Source organism: Aythya fuligula, chromosome 2 (genome assembly GCF_009819795.1).
Source record: "Aythya fuligula isolate bAytFul2 chromosome 2, bAytFul2.pri, whole genome shotgun sequence".
NCBI lineage: Eukaryota > Metazoa > Chordata > Aves > Anseriformes > Anatidae > Aythya > Aythya fuligula.
The window spans coordinates 74,316,225-74,337,897 of NC_045560.1; the positions used below are offsets into that span (position 1 = coordinate 74,316,225).

The following is a 21,673-nucleotide window of genomic DNA, read 5'->3' on the forward strand; positions in this document are numbered from 1 at the left end:
AAATCCTACAATTCTCTGAACGAATTTTTTGATGTGGGTCTGATCTTCCTCATGCTCCATTGAGATCATGTGGGAAGCTGATGAAGCGTAAGCCATTAAGCTGGCTTAGCATAAAGCTTAGCTGGTGAATAAAATAAAAAGAATGTATTTTGGTATTCTTTCTGTATTCCTTTAAGATGGAAGATATGGGAATACAGAATATGACTTGAATAACGTCGAAGAGGCATTGAGGGTGATTTCATAGAACTTTTCTGCTTGTCTTTCTAACTCTGAACTTAACTGTCACCACTTTCATAGGATAAGCTTCAGCTTTTGGTATTCTCTTTTTTGGTAGTGGTATTGCAAATGTTATTACAATGTAAGTAGTGATTTTTATTATCAGATTAAGAGATTCAGGCTTCCCCTGAAAATATCGTCATACTGTACTTAAAATACAGCTCTCCAAGGTATACAAAGAGCGCTTCAGCTCCATTGATATTGTCTGAAACAGGCAGCAACTGAAACAGTTGTTTCATACAGTCTTTTATTTTATATTCCTTAAGGAAGGAATATAAAATCCAAGGTGATGACAATGTTTGACTTGAATTTTGAAAGTTAGAATATGCTAAGGCAATTCACATCAACTTAATGCTAGTAACATAAAAAACAGCATATTACCCTACATTTCCCATTGTTTTTATTTTCAACTATGTACATCTCACAGAATTCTGCTCTTGTGGTTAATTGGGAATCATTTTCTGGCTATTTGCAAGACCGAGTTTGTCCAGTATGCATAGAAATGACATACACAGTCATTTTATTAAGAACCTTAGTCATCTCTTTCTTTCTCAGTGTAGTCAGAACAAAGAAAATTATCATTGACAAGAAATACCAGGATGAGAGAGAGCTTCTGTTGCATCAAAATAAGGGAACATTATGGAATTTCAAGTTTAGCATGTCTAAAATGGAGGAAAAAAAAAAAAAAAAAAAGATAGAGACTTAAGGGTGTGTAGCATAAAGGAGTATGGACATAAGTCAGTATGGATTTGTAACTTAATTACTTCAGTTTAATTAATTATTCTGATGATTGCTTAATTCATTTACAGAATTTCATATAAAATTAATGGAGGAATAATGCTAGACTATTTTCTGGTTTCATTCATACAGAATTTGTTTATTTTTTATTATGAAGAGGGGAGCCATGAGCTATAATTACTATATTCTCCCTCTTCAATGGTACATTTGCATTTACTCCCACACTGTATTGTTAAAGCAGTTAATAACTGAGATATGCTTTAGTTCTTCCCACTTGCTGCATTAGTTATTAGAAAACCCGAGTTGGAAGGACTGCCTAAGGGCTTAATCCATCTCACAGGGAAGTCGATAAGAAAACTCTGTTCACATCACTGGGACTTGAATTAGTCCTAAACACACAGCACAGAATCCAGCTGGTAGTAGAGTTCTCATGTTCAGTTTATAATTCAAACAGAATTCTTATGAATATGGGACAAGTTAGCAACTGCAATAGGAATACTCTAAGAATATTCTAATTTATTTTGAAGTGAAAGTTACTCAAATCAAGAAGGAGAAGCGAGAAACTAAAGAGACACTATGAATAATGAGGAGTTTTATTAGTAACTACTGAGAGGAAGTTATGTCCAGATATTTAATAAATAAATAAATAAATGTATATATAGAAAACATTTGATTACAATATCAGCAAGTTATTTCTTTAAATTAAATAATAAAAATGAAGGTTTTAAAAAAGTGTGGGATAAACAGATTTGTGTCTGGTATGCTACTTTTATGATAAGACTCCTTGAAAAAAAGGTAAGAAGAAGGTTTTGTGCAATAACTTCACATAACGAAATCAAACCAAGTTATTAAAGTTCCTGCAGGTATAGGAAGTCGGTAGGAGAGATGGTCTTGACTTCATGTATAGAAAGTTGCAGGGGTATAAAAAGAACCATCAGTGTCCTTCATTTAGTATTCAGAACAACTGTTCTTGACTTTTTAACAGGCAAGAATAGTGCCTGTTTCCTCATGTCTTCTGAAGTATAATATGTATTAGAGAAAATAAGCACTGTTATTTTCCTCTTCTTTGAAACTTAATTGATGCCATCTCATGTCTGATTTGTTCCTGTCCAGACAGAAAACTGGAGAAAAAATTCAACACACCAAAACAAATTTCCAAAAAGAATTTTTGCTGGGGTTTAGCAGGGTGACTGGTCTGTATTGCCTTCATAGCCTACTGGACAAATCACTTCATGACCCCTGATCTGTTTTATGTTCACATTCTGTATTTGAATACAAGGGGAAAACAGACACTACTGCAGAAGCTGGTGTGGCTCACTAAGAGGGCTTTAAACTAGGTAGGAAGGGGAACAGGGAGGGAATAAGGCTCATTAGAGGTGTGCCAATGCAAGGGCCGAGGGAGCAGGCAATGGCCCTGCTGAAGTGCATCTACACTAATGCACACAGCATGGGTAACAAACAGGAGGAGCTGGAAGCCATCGTGCAGCAGGCAGGCGATGACTTGGTTGCCATCACTGAAACATGGTGGGACCATTCCCATGACTGGAGTGCTGCAATGACTGGCTATAGGCTCTTCAGAAGGGACAGACAGCACAGAAGGGCGGTGTGGCTCTCTATATTAGAGAGTGTTTTGATGTTGTGGAACTCGAGACTGAGTCTGGGAATGGTAAGGTTGAATCCCTATGGGTTAGGATCAGTGGGAAGGTCAAAAAGGCAAGCATCCTGGTGGGGGTCTGTTACAGAACGCCAAACCAGGATGAGGAGACAGATGAGGAGTTCTACAGGCAGCTGGCAAAAGTTGTGAAATAGTCAGCTCTTGTCCTTGTGGGGGACTTCAACTTCCCAGACATATCCTGGAAATGCAATACAGCTCAAAGGAAGCAGACTAGGAGGTTTCTGGAGAGCGTGGAAGACAGCTTCCTGATGCAGCTGGTTAGTGAGCCTACCAGGGAAGGTGCCCTGCTGGACCATCTATTCAAAAACAGAGAAGGAATGGTGGGAGATGTGGTGGTTGGGAACTGTCTTGGGCAGAATAACAATGAAATGATAAGAGTTCTGTATTCTTGGTGAAGTCAGGAGGGGGGCAGGTAAAACTGCTGTCTTAGACTTCGAGAGGGCAGACTTTGAGTTATTCAGGACACTGGGTGGCAGAGTCCCTTGGAGGCAGTTCTGAAGGGCAAAGGAGTTCAGGAACGCTGGGCGCTCTTCAAGAAGGAAATCTTAATGGCGCAGGAGCGGTCTGTCCTCACGTGCCCAAAGATGAGCCATCATGGAAGAAGATGGAAGAACTCTCTGTTCAGCCTGGCTGAACAGAGAGTTGTGGCTAGAGCTTAGAAAAAAAGAGGGCTTATGATCTTTGGAAAAGAGGGCAGGCCACTCAGAAAGATTATAAGGATGTTGTAAGGATGTGTAAGGACAAAAGTAGAAAGGCCAAAACTCATCTGGAGCTCAATCTGGCTACTGCTGTTAAAGATAATGGAAAATGTTTTTATAAATACTTAACATGAAAAGGAGGACTAAGGAGAATCTCCATCCTTTACTGGATGTGGGGAGAAACTTAGTGAAGAGAGATGAGGAAAAGGCTGAGGTGCTTGATGCCTTCTTTGCCTCAGTCTTTAGTGGCAAGACCAGTTGTTCTCTAGATACCCTGTACCCTAAACTGGTGGAAGGGGATGGGGAGCGAGACGGGCCCTTAGAATCCACGAGGAAATGGTTGGTGTCCTGCTACAGCACTTACATGTACACAAGTCAATGGGGCCGGATGGAATCCACCCAAGGGTGCTGAGCGAACTGGCAGAAAAACTGGCCAAGCCACTTTCCATCATTTATCAGCAGTCAGTCCTGGCTATCAGGGGAGGTCCCAATTGACTGGTGGCTAGCAAACATGCCACCCATCTAGGCCCAATCAGCATGGGCTTATGAAAGGCAGGTCCTGCTTGACAAACCTGATCTCCTTCTATGACAAAGTGACCTGCTTGGTGGATGAGGCAAAGACTGTGGATGTGGTCTACCTTGACTCCAGTAAGGCTTTTGGCACCGTTTCCCACAGCATTCTCCTTGAGAAACTGGCTACTCATGGCTTGGACTGGCGTACGCTTCATTGTGTTAGAAACTGGCTGGGTAGTCAGGCCCAAAGAGTCGTGGTGAATGGAGCCAAATCCAGTTGGAGGACGGTCACTAGTGGAGTCCCCCAGGGCTCAGTATCGGGGCCAGTTCTCTTTAATATCTTTATCGATGCTCTGGATGTGGGGATCGAATGCACCCTCAGTAAGTTTGCAGAAGACAGCAAGTGAGGTGCATGTCTTGATCTGCTCAAGGGTAGGAAGGCTCTGCAGGAGGATCTGGATAGGCTGGACCAGTGGGCTGAGGCCAACCGTATGAAATTTAACAAGGCCAAGTGCCGGGTCCTGCACCTGGGGCACAACAACCTCAAGCAGAGCTACAGGCTGGGAGATGAGTGGTTGGAGAGCTGCCAGGCAGAGAAGGACCTGGGATTATTGGCTGATAGTTAGCTGAATATGAGCCAGCAGTGTGCTCAGGTGGCCAAGAAGGCCTACAGAATCCTGGCTTGTATAAGAATCAGTGTGGCCAGCAGGGCTAGCGGAGTGATTGTCCCCCTGTACTCAGCTGTGGTGAGGCTGCACCTCGAGTACTGTGTTCAGTTTTGGGCCCCTCGCTACAAGAAGGACATCGAGGTGCTTGAGCGAGTCCACTGAAGGGCGACAAAGCTGGTGAGGGGTCTGGAGAACAAGTCTTATGAGGAGAAGCTGAGGGAACAGGGATTTTTCAGTCTGGAAAAGAGGAGGCTGAGGGGTGACCTTATTGACCTTATCACACTCTACAGGTACCTTAAAGGAGGCTGTAGCGAGGTGGGGGTTGGTCTGTTCTCCCATGTGCCTGGTGACAGGATGAGGGGGAATGGGCAAAAGTTGCTGAGAATTAGGCATTGGAATGGGCTGCCCAGGGAAGTGGTTGAGTCCCCATCCCTGGAGGTGTGTAAAAGACATTTAGATGTAGAGCTTAGTGATATGGTTTAGTGGAAGACTCGTTAGTGTTAGGTCAGATGTTAGACTCGGTAATCTTGGAGGTCTCTTCGAAGCTAGATGATTCTGTGATTCTGTGAATGTACATAAGAATTACTACTATCATAAGAATCACTACTAGAGTTTAGTACAGGACACTATATAAACAGTTCTCTTAGTGATCACATGCCGTAGAACTGCAAGTTAATTGACATATATGAATCTACAATGATTAACAAAGGAACATAGTGCTCTGCCATGGTTAGCATCATTTTATTTTTCCCTGGAAATTGATATTTTAGATAAAAAGCTTCATGTTGTCTTTAATACACTATGCTTTCTGCACCGGTGTGCTGATGACTCAAGGTTATTATTGGAAAAATTCAGCTACAGAGCAATACAGGAAGACAAATAATTGTCATAAAGAACGCACATAGAATCCAGATACCATTACACCAGGAATCCATAGTTGTACGTAATTTTTCTCCTGTGTTTTAAAGACTTGGTTCTATTTTCTTTCCCTGTTGAAAAACAGAATCTTGATCCAGTAACACTAAAATTAATACAAAAGATGTTCCGTTGGATCAAGATCCAATATTATTTTTTTCCCAGTATAATGTAAAAATGAACAGCTGCTCTGAAGACAGCACAGTTGATAAAACTCAGTTGAGGAATTGGCAAAGCAAATGTGTTGTTGACCTCAGTGTGAATTATTTTTAGTGATGAGATATACACAACATCTTACTATCTAGGCATATGACCTTTTATAATTTCTTTTATTTACATATAAGAAATTTACATATAATTCTTTTAATATAAGCACTCACTCTGACATAGAGGGAAATGCAGATGTGATTCTATCAGAGAGACACTGCCAATATCAGGTCTTAAGAAAACTAATAATACTCTGGAATAATCTCACTGAAGTCACTTGACAATATGTTTGAGACATGATATACTGTATTTAATTGAGAGAAGTGTTTGCATGCTGTATGCAGTTTCAAGGTGTACTTTGAAACTTCAACTGCTATTGTGACCTAGGTGGTCTTCATAAAGAATGTCTTGGAAGCAAATGATAACTTGACCATATAAAAAAAAAAATGATGAGACAACAATCCTTCAAGTTTGGAACAAATGATTTAAAGAAATGCCATCTTATTTACACGAGTAGTCAAATTAAACATTCTGTCTACACTATTTTCCCTCGGTAGTTTTAGGTGAACCACAGTCTTTCCTTAATTGCAAAAGAAAATTTAAAAAGGTTGATAAGCATTGAATATAAGGTGTTTAATTTTGAGGCAAGGTCTAACTGCACAGTTTTTACTCACAAATGTGGTAGTGATATTTATGTATATGTATATATTACAGGAAATTGTACAAGGATAGGGATTAGGTAAAAAACAGAGCTATTCTAGCCTGGTTTACATGCAGCTGAGTCTTTACTATTGTTCTAGCATATAGGATGGAACAACAAAAAAGGAAACATTATCTTCCTTTGTGGTCAGAGGAGCACAAGTTTGCTGCTTTCAGGCCCCAGAGAGAGCTTCACAAAAGATGAGCTAGTCATACAGACACTCCGCAACAAGTCATCTCTGTGACTATGGAATAGGTATTTTAAAAATATGTTCTTCTTATCACACTCAAATGTCAAGTCATCTTCAAAAAATCATTGCTACTCAGCTTAATCATGTTTCCTGCCTTAGCAATGGATAGGTTGGGAATTGACAGAAAAATGTATTATTTCTAGTGCTAATTGCCTGAATACTTCTGCAATTTTAAAGGTGTCTACAAATCCGATAGATGAGAATCAGTTCCCAGACATAACTTACTATCATTATTCTAACATCACGGTGACAGCTTCCACTCTAATTCCATGTAGTCAAGAGAATTAAACAAAAGAAAGGGGAAATAGCTTCTTTAGCTACTGACAGACTGAGGTATTTACTTTCAAAATAATTCATAATGAGCCCCTAGTAAAGGCTTGTAGTCTCATCATCTGGCATTCAGTCACTGTTTGCCTTTATAGGGTGACTAGCAATACTTTCTCAGGTACCACTTGCCTGCATTCTGGAGTCCATTCTGACACCACAAGCATTAACCCAGTCACCTTGCATTTCTTTCTGTCATATCATGTAAGATGTACTCTACAGAAAAAAAAAAGGGACATTGACCTTGAAAGGGAAGGAAAAAAATAAAAAATAAATCCTGCAACCAAGCCCATTCAACAGCCCAGACCAAGATCTAGGCTCTGTCAGAATGATTTCTTATTCCATTTTACTGAAGCAGTGCCATGCTTTATCACGTCTGAGTTCATGTCTTACAGCTGAGGCAGCCCACTTGAATTGGTAAGTTGTTTAGTTAAAGTATACACGTGCTATTCGCATTGTCAGTATGATTTAAAAGGAAAGGTCATTTTGCAGGTGAAATACAGCCTCAACCGTGACAAGAAGATGAAATCCAAAACACTAAAGCACATATAACTAATTACCACGTGTCTCACTCCACTCCTTCTATTCCCCATTTACAGAAATACTACGGTCAGACTCATGACACTGGTGGCTCAGTGGTGGAGGTGTCAGCTTTAGATCTTCCACGAGTTTGTAACACCCTTGGTACAACTGGTCAAGTAATATTAGTTAAACCTAAAAAGCTACTGTCTCTATCATTACACCACTACATATACATTTATACACAAAGTGCAATACAATTTGGAGTAATTCTGAATTTTCCTTGTGAGTATGAAATGGGCAGATATTGAACATAAACATAGTTTGTGACTATAAAAAACGTGCTTCCTAATTTCAAAGTCCTCCTTTTTCAAACACAAAGTTTATGCTTCGTTACACCTGCTCAGAAGCAGCTGTATTTATTTATACTTTCTTAATAGAGATGAGCTGAGTTGCTTAGCTTCTCTTGTCCAGTCAGGGTGCTGCTTTAATAATAGAGCTCAAGTATTGCCATACTGGCATAGACATATTTTTAAAGCAAAAGGTTTTGTATTAAAGTACAAACCATATCTAAAAAGAGCTATTTGCTCCAACAGCAGGGAAATCAAAGGCTTTCTTGTTGTAATTTACAAAAAGAAAAGCCCAATCCAGAATGCTAGAACTGCCCTGTAACTCTGTTTTATTTTATTTCAATGTAATTGAAAAATCTTGTGAAGGCAATGTTGAAAGTTGAACTCATTTTCCATCACACTGGAGTGTAGTACCAAACACTCTATGCATTTCATGTAAATTAACAACATTATCAGTCTACAATGAATCTAAACACTACTCCATCTGTACTTTCTGATATGTGAATAAATAAAAACTTGAAAGTAATGCAAATTAAGTCACAGACAAAAGATCCGTAAAATTTAGAACTAGGTCAAAAGTGAATGCATTAGTGTTCGATATAATTCTATCCAATGCTTTAATGTTCACCTTCTTCTTTTGTTCTTGAACAATTGATTATCTTTCAGTAAAGTTTACACGTTGCCATTAAATGTTAATAACACATAAATATTAAACACACCATTGTAACACCATTAGTGAGACTATTCATATCCTCAATCTCTGCAGGCAATATTAGAAATTACTAAGATCTGTAGTCAGAATCATAAAAATCCTGTCTTTTTGGAATTGATAGCAATAAACAGTGGGCAAGGTACAACTGACTGTCAATACAACCGTCTCTCCTTACAGAACTATAGGGAATGGGGAAAATGGTGTTAGGAAAGAAAAGCCAATGCTCTTAATATTTCCTCTTAATATTTCAGTATTTTGTTCTCTAGCTTGATCAAGTTAAAAACAAACAACAAATTCAACCCTGAAGCACTGATGGGCAGAAGTGTCAATGCCAGATTCCCCACCGCAAACAAATCCTTGTTAGGCAGGGCATTGCTGAAGACTTAAAAATGCACAGTTGCTCTAGATTTCAGTCCCACTAGGTGACAACAGCTAGCTAAGTATACACGTGTGATAAGCTTTACATTCCCCCAAGTGTGCTAAATCATTGTGTTGGCTCAAACTTGTTTTTTAAGAGCTTTGTTGACTTCACAGCTGGTGAGTTGACACTTTCCATCACTCCACCACTTGGCAACAGATGCCTCTTACTTATGCACAGATGCTGAGTATGCACCCAACCCTAACATTAGCCTTGTGTTTTGAACTAATTGGGCCAACACAGTTGTAATTAAGATTTGAATAATTAGAAAACGAACATGATTACTTTCACATTTAATCCTTATACTGTACCATTACATTCTCTTTTGGACTGTCCCATGTAGCTCACATTTGTTTGGGTCCTGCAAACGCATCACCGTTCCAAGTAGCAGAATAAAAACATAGTTTGGAGATTTAAATTAATAACATTTTAAAAATTTTTTTAAAATTCAGTGTGTGAATATATGTGGATCTGGTGTAATGTAAGAGCTCTTTAACATGAGCTGATCTGACACATTCTGTTTTATTCCTTTGACTTTGAATGGTGGATGCTGGGTTATCAAGCAAAGAATCCAGGTGAGGGGAAACGGAGAATTTCTTCTAAGTGGGGAGTCTGTCTTGGTGAAATGGCAATTGTAGTACTTACAAAGAATAGCAGATAGTCTGATTTTAGAATGCAGATAATTAAGAAAAATAAATAGTAGTAAATAAACAATTGCAAAATGGAATGTGTTTAGGAAATTTCCACTCAAATCATGAGAGTATATCACCTTCCTCATTCAAAGTAGGTAAGGTCTGAATGACTACATAAATCTTATGCCTCGGGTAATAAAACTTTACACGATGCTAAGATTTATCTGCTCATTATATTCAAAATTAACATGTTCATGTATGTCTATGCTCAGAGAAATACATTTTTATTTTTCTAATACATTTACTAACATATTCACAGAAAGAATTCATCTGCCAGTAAAAATCACCATTAGTTAAATTTTAATTATTTGGCACTAGAAAGAAGGAGGACGAGAAAAGAAACATAGCTATACAGGAATACTAATAAGAAGCACAATTTAGAAAATCTATATTCTGTTTATAGAAAGTAAAAGGTAGCCCCCCCACACCCCCATTTTTTTTTTTTTTTTTTTTTCCCCCTTTGGTACTCCAGATAATCTACACAGTTCTTGACACAGTGCATGAAGCCTTGTATGTTTGCATCAAAGAGATCACTCATAGAGGCAAGAATATTGTTTCACATGATACAGTTAAGAAATAAACAGACATAATCTCAATTGTGTGTTAGAAAAAACAAGGAGAAGTAAATACTTATTATCTGCAATCTTAAGAAAGTACATTCAACTACTGGGAGGAGGGGGAGTTTGTTGCAGGTAAAGACTCCCTGGAACTCAAGATTTATGGTTGCTAGCCTCCACCAGGTGTTTAAACCATATTATTTGCACATATCTAAACTTACTTTAAAGGGCATTTCAGGAACATATTTATCAGGGAAAGCAAAGAAGAAGGAATAGGTAAGGAGAAGTGGCTCACAGACAGGTTCAAAGGAGAATAGGAAGTATTAAATGGCAGCAGCCAGTAGCAGCTCAGCCTCCACTGAGACAGCAGCAGTTCAGTTCCCCTGAGGCAGGAGAATGAGAAAAGGCTGTAATTACTTGCTGCTATTGTTAGTGAAAATAAATAAACTGCTTCCACATTCAGGAAGAAATATAGCCTCAGTCCCTCTTCCCCCACCAATTTCTTAATCCGAACTACAAGTGCTTCTGTTTATGGCTACGATAATCCCCAAATTAATATCTGACATTAGAACAATTTGTGATCACAAGCCGATCTCATGTAAAAGTTTGAATTAGGTGTTGCCAAGCCAGTGCCTCATTATTTCTGTAGGCACAGAAAAGGGAACATAATGATAAGAAGCTGCAGAGGGTAACCCTTGGTCTCCTAAAATAAAGTTAGGAGGAAACAATCTCTTAAATTTATGTGGGGTGGATGTCGCACTTTCCAAATGTTGGAAAGTGAAGCCTTTCTGTAGGCAATGTGAGAGGAGAGGAAACAAGCCAAATTTAGTATTAAATTGCAAAAGAATATTAGAAGATGATAAAAATAATTTCAGTACTTATACTTTTATTACACTTTATTTACACTTTTATTACACTTTTATTTGTCCAAGAGAAAAAACTCAGCAAGCGCTGATGGCCTCACACAAGTAATCACAGCCTCACCTAGGCTCAAATGGTCAGAGCTACTGTACAGTCCAGGATGTGGCACTGTTTGTGGCTTAACAACCACTCAAAGAAGGAGCCTGTCCATTATGCATGGCCACAGAACAATGCCTCACCCTGGACACAGAGAAGAAATCAGGATGACAGTAGCTTTTGCTCACTTCTTGTAGACTTTGTTTACACGGTCTGTGAAACTTCAAAGCCATGGCAGGGAGTTGAGGGGAGTTTTCAATCCTACCTGCTCAGCTGGATTTTCTAATGTTATCATTCATATTCAGTGTACCTCACAGCTATACCTTGATCCAGCTGCTGTTCATGTCAGAAAAGTTAAATCTTCACCCAGGTTCTGTTGTTGGTGGCTATTTAACTTGGAGGCAATATACTGAGCAGACTGTAACTTCTTTCCATTCTGTGGTTGGTAAATTTAAATCAATTTTAATGAAATTAAGGCTAGGTTATAGCTTTGTACACCAACCTTACTACAGAAAGTCTGTTTTCATGATACCATCCATAAAACAAAGTATATTGTCTCAAAGATGAATAAGATTATCTGATTATAAATCTCTTTACAGTGTTGATAGAATTTGATAAAATAACATTTGGTTTCATGGAGAGCTTGAGAATTTTAACAGTTTTGGAATTTCAAATTCCAACATATATGTGGTTATATTCTTATACAGAATTATAAAGTCATACTTCAAATGGTTCCTAGAAAGAGAATTAATTTCCCTTTCTGTGTCCAGGTTTCAGTTCAGCATTGGAGCTATGGACTGTTGCCAAATAAAGAGAAATAGTACAATTTTTATTTGTATTCCTAACTATTTGTCAGAATAAAAAATAAGATTTAACAATGTTTTAAAAGTAGTTACGGGAAAAAAAAAAAAAAAAAAAAGTCTTTATGTTGATAAAGGCCAGTGCCTCACTGAATAGTTGAAAAGAAACTGAAAACTAGAACCATAATTTTGATTACTACTTCTTTGTTTTCTGACAGGACATATTTCTCTACTTCCTTGTATTATGTTTTTCCTTATATGCTAGTCACAACATTTATCTTGGTGTTATGACTCTCTCTGTCTTTTCAAATGCCTGCCTTCAGGGGTACTGATGCTACTAAGGACATTATATTTGGTAGATCTGCATTAAAAATCACTTCTTTTTCCTTTCAAGCTATTTAAAACATCACATTTATGCCTCAAGAATTACACTTAAAAAATGTATCTATACATCCCATGAAACCTAGACCCATATGACCCAAGTTTGTTTCTTTGCAGGAAGAGAAATTTCCAGCTGGGGACATTATTGCTGAAGGGCTCTGAAGGAGAAATTTTCCAATACACGCACTATTGCTTATTTTTATTGGGAAAATATCCTATCAGAAAATTCAGAAGAATGACACAAAAAATGGACAGTTTTACTATGGACATCAATAATACCAGACCATTATTTGTCAAAAGTGCAATTTAAAAGCAAGAAAGGCAGAAAAACCATGCAGCACCAAACAGATGCAACCTTCAGTACTTGCATGATTTATAGTTTTAGATAAGATAGTTCTAGTTCTGTTCCATTAATTAACCATTTTTGCACAAGACATACAGACACATAGACACAAAGTCAGAGGGAGAGTGTCAGGGAATGACATATGCTAAAGGATGCTTTAAGTTGTAATGAACTATTTCTCTACCATGGTATCTGTCCAAAGGAAACCTAAAGAACAGCCGGTAGAAGCGGAATGCCTGGTGCACCTAAACGCTGCATTCAGAAATGTTTGGAAGATCAGTGTGTTTTGCCTGGTACAACCTGCACTGATCAAACCTGAGGTAAGCTGCATGGTAACCAGTTCCACCTGTTCTTCATCAGTAAGGAAGATTTATATCAAGTACATTCAAAAGAAAATTAAAATGTAGCATCCTGTCATTTTTTCCTGAAAAAGCAACCCTAGGCACCTAATAACAGAAAGGGCTGTAAGCAGTGTGAGAAGAATGGTAATTCTGGATGTTCAGCATTGTCCTCCTGACCCTCCCTCCCCCCTGCTCAAACCATAACAGCAACATTTAGAAGATATAGTTAAGTGTGTGTGTTTTCCATTTAAAATATTCATGCTCATTGATCACAAATAGGGCAAAAAATGTCATACAGTTATTACAGAAAAAGTGAGTTGATTAAAAAAAAGGTGACCTTTAGAAAGCATTTGCAAAAAATGCCCATTGTTTGTTGGAAGATAATGCCCAAGGGAGTTCCAGGCAGAGTCAAAAAAAGCTAGCCAAACAAACAAACCCCCCCCACCCAGTGTAAATAATAAGCTTAGAGAAAAATACTTCTACAGGAAAAGCCATAATTTCTAATATTTGTTGTATTTTTTTTTTAAACTCTACCTGTTAAAACAATCCAGAAACTTGTCCTCATGGCTATGCTGTGTTCTGCCCTACAGAGTATCTCATCTACACCCAGTTTAGGATTACTCCCCTTCTTGGCTACTGGAACTCAAAATGTCCTTGACTGATACATTTCGGCTCTCAGGGTGAGAAAGAATGACAGGTAATTGCTATGTGCTACATCTGATGGGTAATTCAGAGTGGCATTCAAGTCCATTGACGGACTTGAATTTAGCTGCTTACACATTCTGTGCATTGGACTAAGGACATTACCATCCCAAATAATAATAAAAGGGGGGTTGGGAGAAGGGGGAAGGGGATGATGAGACATAAGGACAAAGGCAGGAGAAAACAGCAGTGCCTGAAAATTTTAATCTAGATTTATGTGCAGTGAGGACCCCCCTACCCCATCAAAAAAAAAAAAGGGGGGGGAGGGGATTGGGGGGGGAGGCATAGGTATTTACATAGAATCTGTAAGAAGGTTTGAAAGCTGAAAAAACTCATAGGATTCATATGCTACGGTCAGAAAGGCTGGGTGACATGTGAGAGATATTACTTATACAGCATTTTAATTAGCAAGTTCATTTCAATGTTTTCCTTATCACCACTTTCTCAATATCACCTCTTATCTCTGTATTTATTCTGACATATGTACTCTTTCAGGAAGAAGCTAGACTATCATATTTTATCTCTTATTTAAATGCCTGTGCTTCCTCAGGTAACCAGCCCAAAGGTAGAAGGGCCAAATTACTGAATGAGTGGTAGCTGTTTGTTTGTCTTTTCTTTTTAATAAAAAAACGTTTTTGAGTCTTGTTGTCCAGGTCAGATTAAGAAAGGTATGTGAAGATGAGAACATGAGCTAAGAATTGCATTGCATATTGCACAGTGATATAAAAAGGGTTCTCTTTATCAAAAGGCACGGGGCTTGCTTCCTTTTTTTCTTTTTTTTTTCTTTTTTCTTTTTTTTTTTCTTTTTTTTTTTCTCTTTTTTTAAATTACCAGCATAAATCAGGATTTCTTTCATTTAGAGTTACAGTGATGCAGATCTATACTAAATGGGTTTACTCCATCCCCTAAATTGCTACTATTTTATCCAGAAAAAGAATAGGAAGTGTCAGTTGTAACAGAGAATGCAATGTATTTATATTCCATTTACCAATTTAAAGAGAGAGAGTTAAATATTTAAAATTATGGCAACCAAATACCAAGATTCATATTAATATTTTAGGGATAAATGAAAGACTGTTAACAAGCAAAGATACATGCTTCCTAAATGGAAACGAAATGGCTTTTCATTTTGTTGTATAATTAATATTCCAGTTTAATGACAGAAATATTACTTGAACTTGAAAAATTTTTACAGAAAGCTTTTTGCAACTAAATCTGAATGAAGTCAGATTCTGCAGAATCACTTACTCATAAAATATCAAAAATTTTGAGTAAATCTCTACTCAAACTATTCATGACAATGGAAATCTTGTCAAGAAGTGTTATTTTCAGCTGTTTTTCAAGATACAAGTATTCTTAAAAAAATGTTATTTAAATTGTACTCTCCGATATACTTCTACCATTTACCAATATTGCGTTTAGTTGCTGTATTTTCTTAAAAAGGAAAAATGAACTATGGGATATAGATATTTATTATTATGTTATTAAATTAAATATTTGATTATAGGTATAGAACTGTGTATAAAACATATATATGAAAGTTTACAACATACACACACAGAACGCATATACCTGAAGACAGAATGCCGAAGTTATTCTTGGTAAATGTACTTTGTGATCTTCATACAGGCTTTTAAGAGAGTTACTTAAAGTGCTATCTCAGCTACATATACATAAACACTGTACTGTGTACATACAAACAGTTGAAGGGGACTGAAGAACATAAAGGAATGGTTAGGGAGCTTAGAGCCTGGTCATCAGTTCAAACCAAGTCCTGTGGGTAGTGGTTCAAGTGCATAAACAAACCAAAATCTTTGTGGAATGAGTAAGCGGCCACAGACAACTGTTTGGCAAACGTGTGTCTGCATTTACAATTACATTTAGCACTTGCTGGCAGCCTTAAGAGAACAGCAGCCAAGAAACTAATGCTTATAGACTCTAAGTGACCCAGGTCAAAAAGCTGGGTTTGGGGATCAGTGCTGAAGCACACACTGTTGATCAAGAAAGGTCAAATGTCTTGTCTGTTTTCTGGAAAATGAGTGGGTTTGCATTCTTCTTTACTTTCACTGGGGAAAAAAGAATTTCAAACATTTCTCTAAGCAAGTCAACTATAATGGTATTTTGTAAGTATAGTTGATGTGCCGGACATAGTATTAATGTGCTCAGTGAGTAAATAAATGCATGAAAAGAATAATAAATCTGATCTAAATTTGGAAACTAAAACTCCTTACCAAAGACATTTAAGTACTTCTCATCATCTGCTTTGGAGACTGGTCTGAAAATACTGTACTCTGAAAGTTGAAGGACAAAATAATTCCAGTACCCAGACATGCAACTTTTAAATTTAAGTGTGAGACAGCATTTTATTGTGAGTTAAGGTGCCTAGATACTTCCTTGTTTTGAATCTCAGCTCTGTGTTTCTTATACATTTCTCCAGAAAACATTCCAATCTGATCTCAGCGTCTAGGTCGGGGCCATTCAGCACAGAGACTCCATCTTCAACAAACCCCAAATCACAAACTGGTGGGCCACAGGACAGTAAACATAGCTAGTGTTATACATAGGTCAAAAATAATGCAGTCATTGCCTTAAAAAATACTGACAGATAAGACACCTATAGGAGAAAGATGCCCTTCTAGCAACAGAACAGTCTGGTGCACATTAATGAGTCTGATCCCTACAGGAAGATTCTCTTCACCTCCAAAAAGAGGAGATGATACGTTTGACAGAAATTGAAGCACAGGTGTGCCTGTAACCTGACCTACTCTCATGATACAGTATCTTAGCTCTCATATGTTTAGAAGAAAAGAAGCTTCTTTAAACAATTCATTTCAGTATTGGCACTGTAAAACATACGTCTTTGACTTTTGCTAAATACCAAGTCTGGTAATAAATATGGCAGTGTAGGTTTGTATTTTACTTTGATATAGAAATCATCTGCATGAAAGATTTTTTTTTCAGAATTTTTTTCCCCCAAACTGCCAGGATTGAAGGTTCAACAAAAAAGCAGACTGAAGCTTTCTCCCTCTGAAAATGCCACTGAAGCTTCAAACTTTTGCTGGCTTACTACAAAATTATTGTCTCAGCAAATATTCTTCCAGTGACACATGCCAAACCCAATGCCTTCAATGAGCTACATCTCTGCAAAACAAGTGGACCCTAGTGAAAGCATTAATACCAAAGAAGACAGATGTTTGAAACTCATTTTTTAATATGATGCATATATGACAGAGTCTTATAAAGAGAAGAAAAAGTAGTAACAAACACTTCATTTCCTCTAAATCAACTAATTATGAGTCTAAGAAGTCATTCAGAAGGTGAAAGTCTCACAATGGCTTGAAAATAACAACCCCTATAATCTTAAGTATTTGCAAGCATCTATGTGTATACTCTGCAATGTTTGTTTCTTATTAACTCCAATGTATGCTTGTGCAAGAACAGTGACATCCTAAGAAATAAGAGTTAAACCTTGCAGAGCTTTGTCTTCATGAACCAGTTAAGAGCACTCAATTTCTAGTATCAACGTACACATAGACCCCAAAGCTGGAAATAGAACTGGCTCTTCTTGTGTTCGCTACTGACTTGACACTGAGATAATAGCCTCTGACATGAAGAGTGTAAAACTAGAACAATGAAAAACACAGAAAAAAAAGGGATGGCTGAGATGGTAGAGTGTTTGAATGCGTATATGTCATTCATTTGAGTACTAGAGTGTTTTCAGTTTTTTGTTTGTTTGTTTCAATAAAAGAGAAGAATTTACACACACGGATCAAGTGAAAAACAATGATGTCCTAACAGCACCAAAGGAAAGAAGAGAATGCAGACAAAAGTGATGAAGCATAACCTTGTGGTAGATAAAGAAAAGGAAAAGAAAGAGGAAGAATGCTATGAAGAACAGAATGAAAAAAAAAAAAAAAACACAAAAAACATAAGGAAGAAACAGAAGCTGTACTATAAGAGGTGCAAGAAAAAGTGCTTGAGAACCAAACTATGAAAGTGACAAGAGTTGCAGAGATAAGAAGAGTCTGGTGGGACACAAAGGTCTTGCTGGGAAAGCAGATTGCAAAGGTTGCAAAGGCATGTTAATAACACAGAGCTTGAAAATCCTCCCTTTCTGGGAGCTTTTCATAGAGCTGTGAGAAAGGAAACTGGGGGAACTCAGTAGCCCCTGAAGTTTATTCTACCCTGCCTTCACCCATTTCTCTTGAAATGACAAAATATATCTCTTTACCTTAAATTTTCTGGATTATTAGCTGTAGTAATTAACATGCTTTCTTTTTCATGTATCACTATCACAGTTTTAGTAGAACTGTTGCTTGCTTCTCTGTGGTTGGTTCTATATCATCTAGTAGATGCTCCCTTTGCTTTAACCCATTCTGAACCTCAATTTATATCCTTTCTTACAAAAAAAAAAAAAAAAAAAAAAAAAAAAAAAAAAAAAAAGGAAAACTCTTAAAATATTAAAGCATTAGTATGAAACACTAATTTTTAATAGTGTTGGGCCAGATAGCAGTCTTACTCTTCTGTTGATAATAAGACTCAGCTTGAGGCACAGAATTAACTCTGGCCTCATTCAGAGAAGTAGAAATATCTGAAATAAAGCTGAACTCTGCATACAGATGTATATTTAATACTATTTGATATGGCAAAAAGAGTCTGAGAGAGGGAAACTAGGCTATATAGATGTCTCTGCCACTGCTTTCTTGTGTAACCTGTATTCCTATGCTTACCATGTCAGAAAAGCTTCAGTGAGTTGGATGCTCCCAATTACAGTGAATGAGGAATTAAATTCCCCGTATTGCTGAGGTCATTTTGGATGGTCAATCCATACGAAGAAGTCCACAGTCCACTAATGGAAGAGACCAGAAAATAACTGTAACATTACGGTCTGTTTTATCAAAACACAAGGAAAAGCAGTATTTCCCAGTGTTTGGTGAATTGTCATCTCATACAATCTCTGAGGCTAGTATACTGGAATGTAAGTGCTCTTCACTTAGAAGCAGATAGAACATCTGATCTTTTAAAATAATAATGGGGATGTAAGTGCATTTGTAAGACTTGTTTAGAAACCCACAGACACAATACCACAAAAACGTGATTTATTTTTTTTTTACTTACAGCAACAGCTTTGTGAGACAAAAGGGGAACAAAGCCATCATGTCAAACAGTGTTTATAGTCAGTGCCTGTGAGAGACTGGAATGGAAGTTGCTGCTATTTGTACATTACCTGGAAGTCTGCAACTGCATAGGAATTGTTTACATGAGATTTTCTTCCCTTGCAATGCATTAAGTTATTGCCTTTTGATTTTTTTAATGACTATTCTGATGTGTAGTAATGAATACTAATTATGCTAGGAAACCATTGATTATTCATGAAAGAAAAATCATTGAAGACAGGTATAATGGCAGCTGATTTATGCATTCAAGTATTTCTAGCCTGGTCAAGGCTTGCATCTCAAGCAGCACAAAACTTAGTAAATGCCATATTAATTTAACATAGAAAAAGAAGTGAGCCACAGACTACACCAGGATGAGAACCAGTGCCTGTAACTACTTCCCAAATGAACTTCCTTTCCAAGAAAACTGTGGACATACTGATTTACCATTATAGAGTACAGAACTTAGAGAAAATACTGATACATTGTTAAAACCATCAGCATTCTAAGTACATTTCCCCAAAAACTCAGGTCATTTTCCAATATGCTTATATTTGTGTAAGAAAGACAGCTTGGTATTTCTCACTGAAAAAGCTAATGGAATAAATAACAAACCTGCAGGTAACCAACATTTCCCTGAATTTTTCTTTTTCAGGGGGATGGGGGGTGGGTGGGAAGAGACAGGGTGGAGCAGGTGCTTGAGAGGTGTTTTTTTTTTTTTTTAATTTTAAATGTATTGAGTAGCTGAGCTTTTGATGCAAGATATAGTGATATGAATTATATTACCAACACTGGATGATAATCAAAGATACAGATATTTAATATCAGTAAACAGCATTGGCTGAAAAAGCACTGCAATTAATTCATACTTTTGTAAACTGCCTAGGAGTTAAACATCTGTTTAAGACAGCAAGATTTGGAATCAATTAACTTTCCATTGATCTTTTCTCGCTATTACGACAAGTTTTTAAAGACAAAGTGTAATTTTTTGTGGGTGACAGGAAGAACACTGACATGATTAATACAACAGATCTTTAATTTGGTCCCTTACAACATTGAAAAGTTTGGGCTGTTTACCAGTTCCTCAGTTATCCCTGACAACATAGATATTAAATGTACACTTGACTCAGACTATCAAATTCAATTCACTTTAGACATGCTGGTATGGATTTGCCATAGATACACCGGGTTGCTTAACTAACTCTGGGCTGCATAAGCATCCTTGACTTTTTCTTATTAATCATTTTATCTTTCAAGACAGCCTCTTCACATCTACTCTTTTTTTGTCGTTGTTGTTTTGTTTTGTTTTTTAAGTAAAGATCTTCAATCATCAGTATATTTCTTTTGATATGCCACACTCTATCACCCCATGAAAAATGCATCCTGTTCCTCTTCAATCAAACACTACTTCCCCCCCCCCCCCCCCCAGCAACTACCAATTTCATTTTCTGACCACTCCTATTGAAGCAGCACCCCCACTCACACTTCTCCCCTCACAGAACTGCTATTTCTGCAAAAGGAACTGTTCAAAAACCCATCAACTGCTGAGTATAACAGTCCACACACGAGTCACAGCCCTCAGTCTGGCTGTAACATGGAAAGCTGCATGCATATTCTCAACTCTCATTTCAAAAATCCCTTTCTGTCTCATTTAAATGCCACTGAACTTTGAAGCCTTTTGTCTACGAGTTTCTGCTTGCGAATGAACAAAGCTCCTTGCTCAGAAGCAAGTTTTACTATAATGTACTTTTGCTTTCCAGTTGTAGTGCTTCCCAAAATAAATGTAGTAAGCACAAAGGGGGAAAGTGCGCTTGCCTTTCCTCCTCCCCTCTCACACCCCTGCACATTTCTAACATTTTTTTCAAGCTTCAGAGTGCCACCGAATCAGAAATAACTGCAGCCATTCACGAGCGGCTGCTTAAAATCTGCATCTCTCCAGACACGGGTTCCATGCTGGGACACTTGCCTCTGCCCTGAGCCCTTTCCTGACACACGGCACAGACTCCCTTGCTGCAGTGCAGACTGTCAGTTTACTCAGTTTGAACTTTCAATGCAGAAATTCAGCATGATGCAGTCAGCCAGATAAAGCCGCACTTACCTTAATTGAAATCTTTTCTCTGGTAAAGCTGGCGCATCAGTCAAATCAACAGTGATTTGGGGGTAATCTAAGTTTCAATCAACACACTCCGGGTTGCTGCATACTGCTATGCCTGTTTTTCATTTATGTTGAACTCTTCACTGTCTAAAGGAAAGAGAGAGAAAGATGAGCTGAAATCCTCAGAGGTTCCTAGGGAGTGAGAGAAGAAGCACCAAAGCTATGTTTCTTAACATGAGATTCTCAGCAAGCGTGCTCAGGTCTGGAAGATCGTGTAACTGCTGTGATAGGCTCCTGTCATGTCCCCTGAGCCGTGAGATGATCATTGACCTGATTAGCTCTGAACACTCCCTACATGCAGAGAAAGCACTGAGAGGATTGGTGGGTCGCAAGGGAATTGGGAAAGGCACCAGGGCCACTTGGGAATCTTCATTCTTCCAGACTAATGGATGTGCTGCAGCTGAGGCTGTAATTTGTGAGGAGGTTATGCACGCTGTTAACCATCTGAGGACTTAAACAAATGTGCTTTTGCATGCTGTTTCTCAAGGTGCACCAGCATTCAACACAGGGTAGAGCTAAGTAATTAGAGGCTGATGTAGCCGTTTCATAATACAAGGTTCACTGTATGAGATGTTCTGTAAGCTGAGTGATAAAGTGGCTTCATACGTTTGCCTCTGACCCTGGGG

The 21,673-nt window shown here is 37.9% G+C and overlaps 1 protein-coding gene across 1 annotated transcript in view; it reads right to left on the reverse strand.

Moving 5' to 3' along the window:
- Positions 1 to 21,424, reverse strand: part of CDH12 (cadherin 12) — a 235,661-nt gene extending 214,237 nt beyond the window's left edge. The window contains 1 exon segment of the mRNA XM_032181376.1: positions 20,991 to 21,424. The gene's annotated coding sequence lies outside the window, so the exon portion shown is untranslated.
- Between the last annotated feature and the right edge of the window lie 249 nt (positions 21,425 to 21,673).